The sequence below is a fragment of the Centruroides sculpturatus genome, unplaced genomic scaffold (assembly GCF_000671375.1).
Source record: "Centruroides sculpturatus isolate CEXI.00-Female unplaced genomic scaffold, Cexi_2.0 scaffold1690, whole genome shotgun sequence".
NCBI lineage: Eukaryota > Metazoa > Arthropoda > Arachnida > Scorpiones > Buthidae > Centruroides > Centruroides sculpturatus.
The window spans coordinates 1-18,767 of record NW_019386089.1 but is presented as its reverse complement, the minus strand read 5'-3'; the positions used below and the strand labels follow the sequence as shown (position 1 = coordinate 18,767).

Genomic DNA, 18,767 nt, shown 5'->3' with positions numbered 1-18,767 from the left:
AAAAATTGACAAATTAGTTAGTTTATCTATTTTTACTTATGTAGATACTTAATTTTAATTACACAAATGTATGTATGAAAAGTTTTTTTTATATATAATATTGCTTATGTAATCATCTTAGTGTTGAGACTGTAATAAACAAGTACATGATCTAAATCAGTGGTTCCCAGAATGGGTGTTACTGTCCCATGGTTACTAGATAAACTAGATGAGGAGCTGCTATTGTTCTCACCCTTTGTTTTTGTTCTAGGGACAGTACAGTAAGGACACAAAGTGTGAGTTTCATAGAAAAGTTTTCTAAGAATATTTGCAAGCCTTTCTCACATGGGAAAATAGGTTAGGGACATTGGAATATGGTTGGGAGTGTTGGGTATAACTTTATGGAACCAAGAGGGTGGTGGCTCAAAATGTTTGGGTATCACTGATCTAAATCAAAATAAATATGTTAAATATAATTATTACTTGTTCAAAAAGCTGGCAACATTTTAATTCTTTTTTTTTTTTTATTAATGGCTGCAACCTCAATTATAAGTTGGTCATGAGTGTCTTATTTAAATCTTTTATATTAATAAATGTTTATTCGAGTTAACTTTGTGCTCTGCACATGTCTGATTGATAAGTAAAAGCTAAGAATACAAAACAACAAAACAGACAAACATTTTTTGGAAAATATACCTGAGAAATGACTCTTGGATTTAAAAATAAATAAATTAATAACCTATTAATTTAATTACACATAAAAAGCATTTTAGTATCAACAAGGTGTTAATTTTTACATATGACAAATGGATTGGAAATTTTGTCCATTAAATTGAGATTTTACTGTATTTCCATTTCTGCATTAAATAATAATAATAATAAAGTATACTTTTTATATGAAAAAGAATTCGAAATTAACATTATTACTATTATGTTCAGCATATTTTTATCACCATATTTAAAGTTTCCAGTTTTCAAATGATAAATATATTTTTGAAAATTTCTTAAGCCAAAAATTGTATATGAAAACACTTGGTTAAATTACCTTTTTAAACTTTATATAGTACATATGCTTACAACATATAATTTTATTAATATATTAAAAAAAAAAACATTTTTTTATTGCTTCTTTCACAATTCATTCAGTTTAATTTGTGCATTCAAATTTAAACAAAAAGAGTATATTTATACCATTCACAATATCACATCACTGTATACAAAGCAAATTACATCAAAATTACAAAATCAGCAAATTTCTAAGTTTTAATATTAGAAGAAAATATTAGTAAAAGTAATAATAGATAAAAACATTCCAATTAATATTAACAGAAATTATAAACTTATTTTTATAAATGCAGCAAAGAAAATTGTTAAATATTATAGGAAACCCATCAAATTATTTTATATTATTTCATATAAAATTATTCTTTTTAATTATATAAAAATACAGAAATAAACACATTTATTTTAAAAAAATTCATATACCTGCAGCGGATAAGCTTGTAATTCCCGTAGAATTATTTCCACCCCCAGCAGCAGCTAAAGCTGCCAAATTCTGCACAACCATTGGATTAATTCCTAATAAATAACATAATTAATTAATTCGTAAATATTTTACATATTAAAAAGAAAACCAAACTGTAAATCAATTTATCAAGCTGAAACTTCATTAAATTTGAGCAACTACTACTAAATTCATTCTCTTCAACGCAACTTAATATATTTAATTATTTTTGTTAAAGAAATAGAGAATTTGAGTTTGAACAACTTTTAAAATAAGAAACAATTCTTTGTAAATATCTAATTTCATTAAATACTTCAAACTTAACACTTAACTAATTTTTAAAAATAAATAAAGAAGAAGCAACTCCAATTCTGTGTATTTATGTATATTGTACATCAAGTTTCATTTGTATAAATTTATAGATTAAAAAGCTTTTTAAAAGTTTTAATAAAATATAAATAATCATGCAATTCAAATTTACCAACACCTTATTTGCCAAGGAAAACATATTTATGTTAAGTAAAGACAGCTGTTAAAAGCTATGTTAATTAAAACTTCTGCCTTGTATATAAAGGGATTGCAGTAATTAATTTCAGTGTTAATCAAATTCCAAGTTAAGCAAAAGATACCTGTACTACAAAAATATTTTTTATGGGATAATTTATGTCTCAATACAATAAAATCTGCTTATTACATCACAGGTGTATAGTGAAAGTATCATTAGACTCCATATTCGATAGAAATCTAATTCTTAAAGAATTTTGGAGAAAGAAAGACATTCTCAGTGTAAAGAGGAAGAAAATAATACTGACTACTGATTTATGTAGGAGATCAAGGATGAGAAAGAAGAAATTTCTACTGATAGTTAAACAAGAAAAACTCAATGGTAACAAAATAATTGTAAGAGATTATTATTATATAAAGGATGATAAGATATATTTATATGATATTAATCTTGATAAAGTAGTTCAATTAAGTGATGTGTCACAAAGGAGATATATATATATATATATAAAAGGGGTTTCACTTTCGATAAAAAAACACTTTCAATATAAACGCTCCATTATAACAATAATTTCTCCTACGATAGCCACTTGGTGAAAGTATTGTTATAATGGAGCATTTATATCGAAAGTTTTTCAAATGATACAAATGGCTTTGGAATTGCTTGTTTAAAGAAAATATAGTTGTTATTATAGATAAATTTTATACAAATTGAAAAAAATTACATTTCTATAAGGAGGCATTGAAAGTTGATTCAGATACCACCTCTGTGCATTAAACAAGAACATTAACAAACAATCAAGTATCTTTTTATTATTTATTATAAATAAATTTTGTAAATGTTTTATTTTATAATAATTCAACTGTCTTTTGTAATAAAGTCGTATGTCTGGTGACTAAGATTTAGCTTATATTACAAGGATTGCATGATACAAAAGCTGAAATGATGAAAATATAGTGGAAATAATAATGTTATAATAAGATAAAACCAACTACGATTGGTTACTACTTGGAACTCCCTTGTAACAGGTTAACCCTATTACAATATACTTACTTATTTACTTTCATTACATAGATGAAGCAAATAAAAAGAAAAAAACTACAGCCTAGATAGGAAGACTATTTCTTAGAACTGCTTGATAAAGTGTGATTTGTAAACAAAAGCAAGAAAACCAAATGAAAATGACCTGATATGGAATATTACACCTGTTAAGAAATCAAAGGAACCGTGGAAAAGACGAAAAATGGAAAGGTAGTCAACCTGATGGTATTTCAGTGGAGGCATGGAGTCTTGGAAAAAGAAGGGATAGACTTGTGTAGAATTTGACGGAAAAAGTATATTAACAAAAGAAGATACCAAATAAATGAAAAAGAAACTTCTCAATCTTCAGAAGGAAAGAGATATGCAAGAATTACAGAACTTTATAGCAGACACCCTGAAGATATGAGAAAGAAGAATAGCTGTTGAGAAAAGACAGTTTGGTTTCATTTTGGTGAAATTAACTTCATATGTAAATTTTTTGTCTAAGACAGACAATAAAGGAGTTCAGCAGGAAAAAGCAGCAGAAACTGTATCTGACTTTCATAAATATAGAAGGCTTACAACAGAGTGCTCAGACATGATCTGAAACAGTATGCAAACAGGAATGTATCCAAGAAGTATATTAAGTTGATTCTGATAAGATATAATGACATGTCTACTAAAGTGGAGAGTTGTCTTGTGAAAACAGCTTTTTAATGTATCCTAGGATTGGCTAATTTTATAGACTTATCACACATTGTAGATTAAGTGATGAAATGGAAAAAGTATACACTTTACTGATATCAAAATTACATTTCAGACTCATTGTTCTTAATCAGTCCAATCAGCAAGCATAAATGACTATTAAAAATTATAAAATTATTTTGTATTTACAATAATATTTTAAGTTATTTTTACTAAATATTTAAACAGTACCTACAAGAGTTTTCTTTGGATATATATACAACTTCAAAATTGTGCTCCCAGCAGAGTCTTTTCCCAAAGCATGTACAGTACATTTGTAAGGAACCAAGTCCTAGCATTATTTTTAGTTACTTTTATTTTTGCTTTTATTCTATTTTTGTTTGGGGCTTATGTTTTGTTAGGACAAAGGTTTCCTCACCACTCACCTTAGAAACTTAAAAATAGAAGAGAAACCAACTCATCGACGAGAGAAAAGCGCTGTAGATAAAACTCGCGCAAACTTGCACTCCCGAGCGGAAAAAATTAAGCCCGCAAAAAGGGGGGAGACCCCACAAGCACAACTTAGGAACTTGCTAAACCTTAAAGAATAAAACATCCTGAAAATTGTCAAAAAGAATAATGTAAGAGGTTAGCGAGTATTGTCAGAAAATAGACTGCCAGGCAAACAAGAAAAGAAATAACCACTTAATAAAACCAATAACCAGTATTAAATAATCGTAAAATGAACTGCGAACGTTTCGGTTCCTTCCCTAGGACCTTTCTCAAGCAGTGATTTGTCTTTAGAATAAATATGAACGAAGACCAGTAAATAGCGATATTCGAAAAATTATTCTTCCGAACAACATTTCAAAAGTCAAAATTCAACGTTAATGTGAATCACATGCATTCCCGAATTCCGTAAATTCAATAAAAAATAAAAATAAAAAATAAAAAATGTTTGGTTTAAATGTTGATTGATTTGAGTTTTGTCGGGTTGATTCTTATTGATTTACATTGAATAAATTGTTATTTGCTTTTTACTAAATTTTGTATATAGTTATTACTAGAAATTTTATGAAATATTGGATTTTTTTTTACTAACTTTGTCATTATTTAATTCAGTGCATGCTTAAAGTCCAGGCCTGGCACATTAACGCGAATCCATGTAAAGTACCCATTAGGTAATGGCTATTTCTGGCACACAGTCGTATCGATAATTGTTGGAAAAGGCAGAAAAATAATATAGTACTTTACACATTTACTTATTAAATTTTGTTTATAAAAATCACATTTACATAGATATTATAAAATTATCTGACATGATTAAAGATTTGTTCTTCTTACAAAATTTTACATAATTTGGACTTTTGACATTACATAACTCTGGAATAGTAACAATTTAAATTATTTAAAACATTGTACTGTAGAAAATAAATTGACAATAATGTGAAAATATCTTTTAGAAACTTTTTACAAGATTAAAATTAGAAAACAAAAGAGAATGAAAATAGGTTGGGTGCTGAGAAGTTATGGATTTGGAGGTAGATTTAGAATTGCAAGAGTGTTAATGTTGTTGACAGAGATGTATGATCAGTAGTGTAAAATGAGTTGTGAAACATGAATGGAAGAAACAGAAGAATAAAAAACTACAGGGGATACATTGGATCATAAATTTTTCAAATATTAGGAAGCTTTAAAAGGTAGTTTTTAATCCTTTCACTTCTTTAAACATATTAGGTAGTACTTGGCATCTAATGAGAAGAGAAATTCCTTATTTTGCAATTTCTGATTTATAAAATAATTATTTTTTTTGTTGAAGGAAAATAGTCCTGAAGATAGTGGAATTCAATGAAATTTTCAAAAAATTCTATCTTTTAATGTTTACGCCCCTGATGAATCAAGAAGCTTAAAAGTACTCAATACTTAGTGTGAAGTAAGTTTTTATGATTCTCCACTAGTAATTCCTGAATTACAATGATAATGTGAGGATATAGAAAATATTAAACACAATATGACAAAATAATTGACAGAAATGAACTTAACTGAGTTTAAAAAATATTTCTAATAGAAAAAAAAAAAAAAAAACACTAGAAGATAAAAAACCCAAGCATTCCAATTATAATGTTCTATAGCTTCAAATATTTATAAAAGTTCTATAAGTAAGTAAAACTATAAGGTTTCTGGAATAGATTACAGTAGAGCATCGACTATCTGAAACAATTTGTGACTTGGGTTGTTTAAATAATCGATTTTTCGGATAACTGATTATGTGCAAAAAAATATATTAACCTACCCATGTTGAAATTCGTTCAAATCCTGGTGTGTCCTTAAGTATCCTCTCATGGTCGCACCATCGCTGCCAGCTAAAACATGCACACCAAGAAAAATAATATTGGAGTAGCCCAAGACATAGCCAAATATTGCAGCGCCACAGCACTAGTGGAAATTTAAATTTGGTGACTGGAATGCTTTTGGTTAACCGATATTTCAGTTGATTGATATTCGGATAATTGATGCTCTACTTTACTTTTAAATATATTAAGAACTTTCTTATTGTAACATATGATTTCTTTTAAATGTATGTAGATCTGGAATTAAATTACCAAAACTATGTGATAAACTTGAAAAATCTAATACAGTATCAACAAAAAAAGTACTTTTTGGTTAATGGGATGACAGCAATGGATATAATTCAAGCTATGAATGAGGAGCTTCACGCCACACTGGAATTGTTGACCCTTTGTGTGATATTCATCTCTGAAGGTAAATTTTTAACATGTGTCAGTCTACTGCATATTCTACATGCTTCGCATATGTTGCTATCACTCACGCCTCACTGCCTGGGTGGGGCCCCTAAAACTATATAACATCCAAGTAATCCATGAACATGTTAAGCAGGCTATTCGAAGCTGGCACCGTCACGTGGGATAAATTCTTAAACATGATAGTCTTCTAGCATCCTGTTAACCAAAAAGTACCAAAAAAAACTTTTGCCTTTATTACTAAGATTTCATCAGTTAAAATACTGTATTTACTCACATATAAGACAACCTTGCATATAGGACAAAAAGAGTTTGAAGATCAAAATAATAAAAAAAGGATTTATTAATACAATTGTAATTTTATTTCATTTAATCTTAATCAAGATATACAAAAAATATCTCTTCTAATCTCATCCTCTCCTACTATCAGCACCTGTATAATAATTTCATCCATTACATTAATAGGTCTCCCTTTCTCTTCCGCCTTCTATTCAAAAGATCTAATTCTCAAGTAAATATCAAATAAACATAAATGCACATATTGTCCCGCAAAAATTATTTGCAAAAATGCAAAGAATCTTTTGCTGGTGCGTATAGGACAACCTAGGAAATTGAAGCAGTGATAAATGAATAAAAACCTCATCTTATATGTGAGTAAATATGGTATATAGAAATAGTTCTGTCGTTCTTTTATACAACAACAAAATAATTTTTTACTTCATTTTTATTATTCATACTGTGTCAAATTTCTCAAGTTTACCCTATGTATACTTTTGACAAGTGTAATTATTGTAATTAATTATCAAACCATACAGTTTTTTAACAATAGTGCTTACTTAAAATTTTACATATTATTTTTTATTTTTTAAGTTAATTTCTGTTTTATTATTTAAATGGCATAACATATACATAACTGATATGTTATACAAAATATAATGCAACATAATAAATATCATTTACCTGGATTGTTAGCTAAGCTAGCTAATGCAGCAAGACTTTGTAAATTAGCTGCATTTATATCTGGAATAGAATCAAAATTTAACTTATTCATCTCATCATCAACAAATTTTATTTCATAATATTAAACAAAAATTTAACAGTGGTTTATAAATTTCAACTTAAAAATTTAATTAAAATAAATTTTGAAATTAAACTTCAGTTTAATATTCTATAGTTATGCTACTACAGATATAGCTTAGTTATAGTTATTTTTATTGCTTGCATTTGAAATAGAAAATTCTCTTTTAAAAATATATTATATCATATATATAAGTTCAATAAAGTTAAATTAATCAATTAAGATTTAGTAAAAAACAATATCATTTAAATGCTTGAGTTTTAAAGAGTATGTCATGATTAACATTTTTTCAGACATTTATTTCATTATCAGATTATTATTATTATAATTAAAATAATGAACAATATTTAAATCAATCTAAACAATGTATCAAAATATGTATTCAANCTCCGTAGCGTGGCGCTACGGACGGCGGGAAAGTAGTTCGGCTTCCCGATGACGTTTGAGGTGTTTATAGGGAACTTTTACTATTTTTTACGGATACCGGTAGCAATTTTTTCGTAGTTTTATAGGAATCGTAACTATAGGGACCGTAATTATAGGGGGGTCGACTGTAATTCAATAACAAATAATTACTTCAATAAGGTGATGATAGATATTACATAAAAATAATATTTTAGAGGAGTGTTGTACCAAATTTTAATGTACACATCTAACAAGTAAGTTCCATGTCACTTAATTCCATGTTTGTAATAGTTAAGATAACCAAGACAAAACCTTTCTCACTTGTTTCTAGCCGTTTATAGATGAGTACGAACATTTTTGGCCTTCTTCAGGACACTGTGGTCTGTTAGTGTGTCGGTTGGTAGAAATTTAAACAGTGTCAATGTTTACATAGGTATTGTCTTACCCATAAAATAGTTCTAGCTCTAAATGCATAGAAGTGTAATAGTTAATTTAGTTAAGTAGTTCTGCCACTCTTATGAAGCTATTTTTTGGCTGTAAAAGTATGATATCTGTTTTGTTCCATCTTGCTCTTGCTTTTTTATTCTTCTTCAGTTTCTGCTAAGATCATATTCCTACTTCAATTGGCTAGATAATTTCAATGTTCTTTCAATTTACCTCTTAGAATTTGTAGGTATGCCCTATGTAGTATTTGGCAACATTCCAGTAATTTTTTCTTAAAGTAGAATCTTCTATATTCCACTTTTCAATATGCTAATTATTTGGCTTTCTCATTCCTAACAAGGCCATATTATATTATCAGGATCTAATCATGATAAGTCAAATCTGTCTCTCTTTGGAATATGACTAACACTTTTGGCATTTTGAGCTAGTCATCTAAATATTGCTTAAGGTTTTGCATTCCCTTTGTTAATATGTAAAATGTTCTGTGTTTGCTTTACTTGATTTTATGAAGCCCTGCAAGTGTTTTACATCCCTCTTCATATCCTCTCCAATAAATCTGCAAAAGAATGTAAATTCTTTATTGAATTATTGTAAATTTTACAAGATGTAAACAACTTCAAACTTTACTGCATCAAATTACTGTTAAGATAAAGTATACCCACCATCTGAATTAAGGTAGTGAGAGTCCTAAGATCAATAAACATCACTGATTGAGATTGAATTTGGCTTCAAATTAATTGTAGAAATTATTTTCTCACAGCCAGGAAAGTCTATAATTTCACGTAGAAACAGGTGAAAGACAAGTTGAGTAGTGAGGAAGAAATTTCATGATCAATTGAAATGTGAGATTGAGGAACTAAATTTGTAAAAACCAGAGTCCCATGGTCATGGAGCATTTTCTTTTGTCTAGTTATGAAAGAATCAGCTATGTTTTGTTCAGTTCTATCTGGTCTGTTGTATGCCATTTTTACTTTCCCAGCTGTTATATAACAGAGGGAAAGTATAGTGATAAGTCAAAAAATAACCTACCAATTTTTACATTGTTTTTGACTCAAGGGACCTCGAAATGCCAAGAAATGCAAAATAATTTGGAGGATTTTTTCTGTGTGTGTGTGTGTGTGTGTGTGCGCGCGCGCATATAAGGGGCATCATTTTGTTCACCCACTTTGAAGCTTAATAAGCTATTTTTATACTTAACTCTTATGTGTTTTGTCAAAAATTTTTGAAATTCAATAGGAAGGTTTGTGTATTAAGGTAATTGATGCTATTAAATTTTGTTGGTTAAAGGTCAACGGAATGGGAAGATAGAAAGGGTTGTCTGTCATATCTTGAATTTGGTAGAACTTAATCAAGATTTTATTATTAGCATTTACAGCTTTTTTTTTTTTTTATAAAACTTTTCTCTTCTTCTTCATCTTTGCCTTTTCCCATGTTCATATGAGGGTGACATTTCCTTCAATAATACATTTCCTCCATTTCTTATCAAGGGCTTCTCTCTTAAGTTCCCTCTGATTCAGGTCTTGCTCCACCTTATCTTTCCAAAGCAGCCTTGGTCTTCCTCTTTCCTTTTACTACAGTTTACCAACCCTCTTTTCAATATAATCTTCACTTGTATGCCCTATGAGGCCAAACCACCTCAACTTGCAATCTTGCATCTTCCTGCTCAAGGGACCCACCTTAAAGGAGCCTCTAATAAAATCATTCCTTATTCTATCCTTCTTTGACACTCCACACATCCATTTCAACATTCTCATATCTGCCATCTCAATCTTTCTCTCTTGGGTTCTCATAATTGCCCATGATTCTGCCCCATAAAACATTGCAGGTCTAACAACTGATTTGTACAATTTACCTTTCAGTTTGCAGCTAACTTTCTTGTCACATAACACATCACTCAACTTCCTCCAGTTCAGCCATCCACATTGAATTCTATGTTGCACTTTCAAGTCCATCCTCCCCGTCTTGAAAAGGCCCTGAGATACTTAAAACCAAAGAAGCGGCACATTTTGGATTTTAATATTGCACCTGCCATTCAGATTCATATAAGCTGTCTTAGTTCTGCTAATCTTCATGCCCCTTTCTTCCAAAACTTTTCTCCAATCTTCCAGTTTCTTATCAGCCTTAGTTTGGAAAGCACAATATCATGTGAAAACAGCATACTCCATGGAGCCTCATACTTCACATCATAAACTAACACATTCATTATCAGGTCAAACAGATAAGGGCTAAGAGACAATCCCTGATGTAAACAGACATTAATGGTGAACCCTTCTGTAGTGCCCACACTACTCCCTAACTTGAGTCTCCCACTCCCTCATACAGTTCCTTGATGAGCCTAACATATTTTTCTGGAACATTCTTTTCCTTCAAACATTTCCATATTTCTTGCCTTGGTACCCTATCATATGCCTTTTCTAGATCTATGAACACCATGTGCAAATCTTTCTGCATTTCCCTGTGCCCTTCCATCAGCTATTTCAAAGCAAAGATAGCATCGGTTGTACTCCTTCCCAGCAAAAGCTGAACTGTTCCTCTCCAATCTCAGATTCCTGTCTAATTCTTCTTTTGACGATTTTCTCCCAAATCTTCATAGTATGAGACACTATCTTTATACCACTGTATTTTCCACAATTTTGTACATCCCTTTTGCCTTTAATCTATCCCATGTTGAAATTTTTCTCTGTTGTGTGTGGCCGCCATGTTGAATTTTTGTTGATGTTAAACCTAACAAAATTTTTTTAAAATAATAATCGTGGCTAATCTAACATTAAAAATTATTATTTTTTTATTTTGCACAAACAATATCAAAGGTTACATTTACATGTTGTGGCATTACAAACGGTGTCTGTTTACAGTTTGGTTAAGTTCACAAGCACTTTCGATAACCTACAGTTTAATGGCACGATATACAAACAGACACAGGGAGTACCAATGGGATCCCCACTGTTGTCTGTGCTAGAGCGGTCTGGAGTGTATTCCATCCCATTGGAAAGTACAACATCTGGTACTCATACCCAGTATATCAGAGCGACATCCAGAATGTTGTCTTGCCGCATCTCTGAACACAAACAATCTATTAGTACAGGTAGATGCGACACTGAGTTGGCAAGATTGGCGTTGCAACACCAATACACTCCGAGGTGGGACCAGGTGGGGATACTCAAACAGTGTGATAGCAGAAACATCTTGTATATATGGGAGGCGCTGTTTACCAGCATGCTAAATCCATGCAACACCCCCAAGCTGGATGTGCCTTCCTTGTGGGTCAACTTATACAACAGATTAAAACAATGTCGCTAGCTCCACATTCTCGCAAAATAATCTATTGCTCATGTGCGTCGGCACCGAGCGCTCATCTTTTAAATTCTCCATTTTAGTTCTATTTCAATTTTATTCCAATGCTGGTTTGCCGTTGCTGTAATTTGAATTTGAAGGATATTAACTGTTCTTTTAACCTGAAGAAGACAAAAATAGTTTCATTGAAAGCGCTTGTTGTTTGTAGCGATAGATGTTGGTTATCAATGCCTAGATGATAATTTTCTCAACTTTGCTTATCCAATATTCGGCATGAAGTCCAATAATATTTTTTCACTTTTAACGTACAAGATGAATTCTGGACAACGGGTATCCTTCTTTAACTTATTAAAGGTTAAAAAGCAGTGGCATAAGTTACATGCCCAGCTAGTATTCTTACTAAAGTGCAGAGGACATGGCATAGTCCTGAAGTGCATCACCATCAACTGAAAAGCATTTTCTTTGTGCCTACGAGCTACCTTACAGAATGTGGACAAATTGCTTCTTTCGAAATCGAAAGTGCTTGTGAACTTATCCAAACTCTAAACAGACACCGTTCGTAACGCCACAACACGTAAGTGTAATCTTTGATATTGAAAAAGTCGGCGTGAAGTGATTATTACATTTGATTTGCACAAACAAAACAAATATATTGAAAAATATAAAAACAAAAAAAAATTATATTTTAAAAGTTTGTTTTAATATAAAAATTATGACACATAGCGACATCTAGTATCAAAAACGTTCTGACACAGAAACGAGTATATTTGGGATAAATGGGTCAGGTCAACTGAGGTCAACACAAAAATACTCAGGAACAACACGGGATAGGTTAAAGACTGGAACAAGAATACTCTTCCTCCACTCATCTGAGATCTTCGGCTGCCAGAATTTCTTCATAAGGTCTCAGATAATATCAATCCCTCCTTACACAAACCTCTCCAAGCCTCAACCAGAATATGATCTGCACATACTGCTTTCCCTGTCTTCATTTCCTTAAGCACCCTTTCCATTTCTTCTTCTACTAATATCTTGCACTACTCATTCATTTGTCTCTCCATCCTCATATGAAGTTCTGCTGGGGTTTTCCTCATTCAATAAATTCCTAAAATATACTTTCCATCTTTCCTTGACTCTTTCATAATCTTGTAGTACTACTCCTTTATCATCTTTAATCAGTTTAATAGAGGTAAAATCTTTTGATGCCTTATCTCTTGCTTTGGCAATTCTCATCAGCTGCCTTTCCCCATCTTTCCTTTTGCAAACTTTGTAAGCCTCTTCTAAAGCATTTGCTTTTGCAATAGCCACTGCCTTTTTAGTTATTTTATTTGCCAACTGGTAAATTTCTTTATATTCAGGCCTTCCCATCAAATCTCACCTTTTCTTTGCCTCTTTCTTTTGTTTAACTGCAAATTGTACCTCAGCATTCCACCACCAAAGTTCCTGTCCTTCTGGTGCTCTCTTCCCTGAAGTTTTTCCCAAAACCTCTTCTCCAACTTTCAAAATGCAATTACTATTCATTGGCTACCATGTTTGCTCATCATCCAGAAGTTAAATTTCTTTTAAATTCTTTTCTCAATTCCTGCTCTTTCAATCTCCACCATTTAATTTGTTCCTTTGTTCAATCTGGCTAACACACTTCATGCAATGCCCCATAGGAAAGTCACAATCCACTAGAACTCTATGTTGTGCAGCAAAATGTTGTAATATGTCTAGTTTCTCCATTAACACCTTACTGTTCCTCACTTCACTAAGATGCCTCCTGTGGCACAAGAAAAAAATCAATCTGGCTGGATCTACCCCCACTCATGTATGTAACCAGCTGATTCACTTTCTTCTCAAAGTAAGTGTTAACTAGCACAAAGTCAAAAGCTACAGCATGATCGACTAGTCTTTCTCCCTCTCCATTCCTTTCTACCACAATCCACCTCACAAGGACTCTTCTTTCTGCGATCTTCCTCTTTCCAACATGACCATTTAGATCACCCCCACAGATTAACTTCTCGCTCACAGGAGCACACATTATAGTTTAGTCAAGATCTGTCCAAAAGTTTGTCTTCTCTTCTCCACTACCTGGCTGAGGAGCATACACACACACTATGGTAATGAAGATTCCACCAACGTCCAACTTAACATTTATAATTTATCACACTTTCATTTAACCTCACAGACTCTGTCTTTTAGATCTTTATCAAGTATGATACTAACTCCATTCCTTCCTCCCTCATTTGCTCCACTCACAAACAGCTTATACCCTTCACCAAGTTCTTTAGCTTTATTTCCTTTCCATCTTGTTCTTGCAGACACAAAATGTTCATTCTGCTTCTTTGCATACGATCAACTAACTCTACTCTTCCCATTCAATGTTCTGATGTTTAAAGTACCTATTCTTATACTTGTCTTCTTTCTCCTCTTCCCTTTCTGGATTAACTTCTGTAGTCGAACCTGTCCCTTATTTGGTAGTCCAAGTTCATTTGACACAGTTTTTGGGCAACATGATTGCACATCTCTTGCAAGGTACAATCCAGTCAAGTTGTAACTTACTTGTAACCTAGCAGACATTCCGTGTAGTTTTGGCAAAGGTTTCATGGTCAGATGCCCTTCCTGACACCAACCTTCCCTCTTTATCAGGGCTTGGGACCAGCAGTGACAATACAGACACTTTTATAACTAGACAAAAATTCAACAATGAGTTGCATAATTTTCCCAGCATTTGAAATTGTGTGTGGTGCCATCTGTTATAATGTTTTATTTAAAAAACTTTTTATGTAATTAATTATTATAAAATGGCAAAAAATTTAATTTTGAGAATAGAGATAAGTTTTATATAAACTTATTCAAAATTAAGTTTTTTTAAATAAAACATCATAACAGATGGCACCACACACAACTTCAAATGATATTGCTGGAAAAATTATGCAACTCATTGTTGAATTTTTGTCTAGTTACAAAAATCAGGCTCACCCTTTTCAGTTCTATCTAGCAAATTGTTATACATCCTTCTATGTGACCCATCATGTTCTTTGTCACCACAGAGTTTGTATTTAATAAAGTTTGTTTAAATTGCTAAGATTAATTTATAAAAAGAATACACAGTGAGTCCTAAGGGCTAAAGTATGAAATCGAAGATGACGACACCTGGATGATAGGAAAGTTAGTGCAATTTTTTTCTTCCTTGTTCTATTGGTTTTTGTTACAGTAAACCCAATGAAAACCACAAAATAATCTGAAAATTTCAATAATATTCTAAAATCCATGGGCAAATTTGAGAAGACACACCTGCTTACTTGAATAAAACAACATATTGAATAATAAAGTTTACACTTGAAAACTGAAATTTTGTACAAAGGATTTCCAAAACAGTGTTAGAGTGAAACCATGTTGTGGGAAGTGCCATGTTGTATGAGGGATATCTGAATTTATAATCTACTATTACTTTCATTCTTTTTTATTCTTTCTTCTCTCTCTTTCATATATGTTTGTTATTTTCAGACAAATTAAAGTCATTTCAACTTGAATAATAGAAATTTTATGGTGTGATGGAAAACTAGTCTGTGATGTAATACACAACAAATAATTGAACATGCATAGTTTATAGAATTAATTTAAACATTGTTCTTTGTTTCAATTATAATGCTAATCTGAAGATGACAAATGCTTTAAAAAAATGTAATCATGAATAAATTTCCAGACTCCTTAAAACTTTAGCATTTAAATTATGGTATCTTGTTGATTCAGATGGAATATTTATTACTAGAAAAAAGATTTAATAAAAGCAAATTCATACTACAAATTACAATTATATAAATATTAAAGTAAATTTAATTTCTGATTACAAATTACTCAGATTTCTAATCTATTATGTAATTTCTTTTAAAAATTGGGGGAAATTTTTTTTTTTTTTTGCAAATTTTGAAAAAATTTTGAATTTAAGATTAAACATATTAATAACACATTTCTTTTTGTTCATATAATTTATGGCATAAAATAACTAATAGTGGAAACTAAGCAAACATTTATTTACAGTATAACAACAGAATACATTATTATAAATGTATAAAAAATAGTGTTGTAACAAATAGTATATTCGGCCTCAGGCCGAATACCGAATATTCGGCCAAGAGCGTGGCCGAATAGCCGAATATTCGGCCAAACTATTCGGCTTGATTAACGCACGTATGAAAATTGGTGCGCAAATCGCATTATGGCAAGGATCCTGCTCTCTATTGGCCCGCTGTCACTACGCTTCGCCAATTGTGTTAATTCTTGACAGTTCAGACAAGATCGTCATGGCAGTATGTGATAAATGACGATATCAAATGTGGATAACGATGAAATGACCTACATGTGTAAATAACGGAAAAAGAACAGAGAAGGACCGCGAAGTGAAAATGTGAAAATAAATATGAAATTGAGTTGATAACATAATCGAACAAGTCGAGGCAGCTTATTGGCATGAAATTCGCGGTCGTCAATGCCAAACAAGTGTTGTCATAGACTTCGGAAAGCTAAATGCTTGTAATGAAAGTCACTTAGCGTGCACGGGCGAAAGCCTGGGGCCGTTCGGGCTATCAAGCTGTCTCGAATCTGTGAAATCATAACTGTGACTTATATCGACGTCCTATCTGTCTCTTTTCTCCGTTATCACCAGGCTGAGTCACGTAATTGTAAAATGGGAACTCTACGACGGAAAAGTGACGAATCGAAAGTATCGTGAGCGCGTATTATGATGTATGCACAGGCATACATGGATTAGAGCGATAGAGGAAAGAGAAAGGGAAGAGCAAAGACGAGCGCTTAAAAAGAAGGATAGGCAGGGTCAGACCCTCAGATGTGCGAGGATTCTCCAACGATAGACGTGTACGTGTGCTGATCTTTGTAATTATAAATTGTGAATACATGTGACTAATATTATTTTCTTTTTTATTTTGTGCATGTTACAAGTTATAAATAAATATAAACAAACAACACTAACTCGATAACATTAAATCTAAATACCAAAACGATTAATTTACTGTGTTTTTGTTATTTATTACTCCTGTTTTTAGGTATTCGGTATTCGGCCGAATAGTGAAAAATAGGCTGAATACCGAATAGTAACCGAATATTCGTTACATCACTAATAAAAAACATAAAAATAACAAAAATATTTAAATATTACTGATCTTTTAATAATTGTTTTATTTTTTATCATTATACATAGTATTTCCTAAATATTTTTTCAATCAAAATATATCAGATTTATTTAAAATATTTAGTTAAATCTTTTTAAATCTAAGATATTTACAATAATATTTAATAATTATTTAAGTTTTGTATTAAGTTAAGTTATTTACAGTACTTTAGAATTATGTAGATCAGCGATTCCCAACCTGGGGTATGCAGTAGGTTGTTTAGGGGTACAGAAAAAAGTTACTTATTATGGCAGAAAAAATAATATATCATGTATCACAAATTAATAGTATTAAAAAAAATATTAGGTAAAAAATGTTTCTTGCAACAATCACAAACTTTATTATACATTTCAAAATGCAAAAATAGAATTAAAACTTATGCTGCCGATTATACAATGCAACAGATCAATAAATGTTGTGCAGTCGGTCAATGGTAGTGGGAATACCATTATGTGTAATTAGGGATTGTGCTACGGACTTTTGATGGTGGGATGTGTTACCGTTATTATTATCTCTCAACAATATCCCCACATGTTGTTTGAAAAAAGTATTCTTTTGTTTATAAAAAGTATTTTTTATTTTTAGCAAGGAAAAGAACATAGCTAGTTTCTCCAGATTTTCTTTACAAGCTGTAATTTTTTTCATTATTTATTCAGTATTTTTATTAATTTTTTATTGACAAGACTATATCTTGTTTATAAAATCGTACTGCCTGCTGTGTTACCAGCTTAGAGGTATGAAGGAGTACATGTCAAAAGTTGCAATTTGGCATAAAGTATTAGGTGCCCAAATCATGCGCTCATAAAAAAAACCAGACTTGTAGGTACTCAGGAAATTGAGAACCAAGTCAAAATAAAATTCAAAATGGCGACACACTCTACAAACAGGCAGTACAAGATTTGTGCATGCATTGCCTGTTGGGAAATTGGAAATGTCACAGGGGTACGCTAATGAAAAAAGGTTGGGAACCACTGATGTAGATCATACTGAAAGTCATGAGCAACAATTTTTTAAAAATCACAATCTATTAATTGTGAAAAACTAAAAACATTGTCATAATCTATACTCTATAGACAGCACTAGGGTTTCTCAAACGAGATTCCGGTTGTTATTTTAACCTGAAAAATATCCTGGAAAATCCCGCAAATTTCTTAAAAATTCACTTTTTTCTTATTTTGTGTTAAGGTTGAGAAAATTTTACAAATAGAAAGCATAATTAACTCAAACTGTCACAATACATTTGTATTTATTAATTTTAAACCTACTTATTAGTTTTTTTTATTTTTTCTCGTTATGGCATGTCACAAATGGTCAATAATCAATATGTAGCTTATTTGTTGCAGGACTCTCAAAATTCTTTACCTGTAATATCTGGAATAATTGTGCTTATGCTGTCTTAATTTTTAACCATGCCCAGTAGCTACAATAACTGCATAACACAAGGTTGTGCAAATTGGGCAAGGATACAAATGAGTACAAAGTCTGCAAGTATGAAGTTTTTCTTCATAACCTAATTATTAGAGACAAAAGAATTGCCAAATTATTGGGCTATGATGTTTCTATTAAAGAAAGTCAAGAATACTAGAGAGCAAAAGAAGTACTACAATCTTGAAGACAAACTAGAAATCTTCCAGGCTACAGGTAAAAAAGCACATAATATCTGTCTTCTCTTAAATGCATTAAACACGATTCCAATCACATCAATTGAATCAGAAAAAGGATTCTCGGTAGCAAGACTTTTCATTACTAAAATTGTAAGGAACCAAGTCTGAGCTTTATTTTTATTTTACTTTTATTTTGCTTTCGTTATATTTTGTTTGGGGCTTATGTTTAGTAAAGACGAAGGTTTCCTCACCATTCACCTTAGTAACTTAAAAAAATAGAAGAAAAACCAACTCACTGACAAAAGAAAAGCGCC

At 31.3% G+C, this 18,767-nt stretch overlaps 1 long non-coding RNA gene and 1 pseudogene across 1 annotated transcript; both read right to left on the bottom strand.

Moving 5' to 3' along the window:
• Nucleotides 1–1,464: 1,464 nt before the first annotated feature.
• LOC111613526 lies at nucleotides 1,465–7,534 on the bottom strand. Its single transcript, XR_002754781.1, has 2 exons — nucleotides 7,415–7,534; nucleotides 1,465–1,557 (listed from the first exon to the last, which is right to left on the bottom strand). It is a non-coding gene; the product is annotated as an uncharacterized LOC111613526 (long non-coding RNA).
• Nucleotides 7,535–8,098: 564 nt separating this feature from the next.
• LOC111613524 lies at nucleotides 8,099–13,196 on the bottom strand (annotated as a pseudogene).
• Between the last annotated feature and the right edge of the window lie 5,571 nt (nucleotides 13,197–18,767).